The following is a 410-nucleotide window of genomic DNA, read 5'->3' on the forward strand; positions in this document are numbered from 1 at the left end:
TTAAATGTTTCAACAAACTGATGCAGCAGTGGAGGCACTCATTCATCTATGCCAAGAAATTTGGAGCCGATTGAAGAAGATCCATATTTGTGCCAATTCCAAAGAGAGGGGACCCAATGGGATGCAGAAAACATAGGACAATATCATTAACACCACATGCAAGAAAAATATTGCTACAGATAATTCAATAATGACTGCAGCAGTCTAGTGACAGGGAACTGCCAGAAATTCAAGGTGGATTCAGAAGAGGACATGGAAAGAGGGATAGTATCACTGACAATAAATGAATTTTGACTCAAAGCAGAAAATACCAGAAAGATGTCTACTAGTGTTTATTGACTGTGAAAAGGCATTCTAATTTGTGGATCATAACAAAGTATGTATGGCACTGCCAAGAATGAGTATTCCAG

The sequence above is a fragment of the Chrysochloris asiatica genome, unplaced genomic scaffold (assembly GCF_000296735.1).
Source record: "Chrysochloris asiatica unplaced genomic scaffold, ChrAsi1.0 scaffold00160, whole genome shotgun sequence".
Classification (NCBI taxonomy): Eukaryota; Metazoa; Chordata; class Mammalia; order Afrosoricida; family Chrysochloridae; genus Chrysochloris; species Chrysochloris asiatica.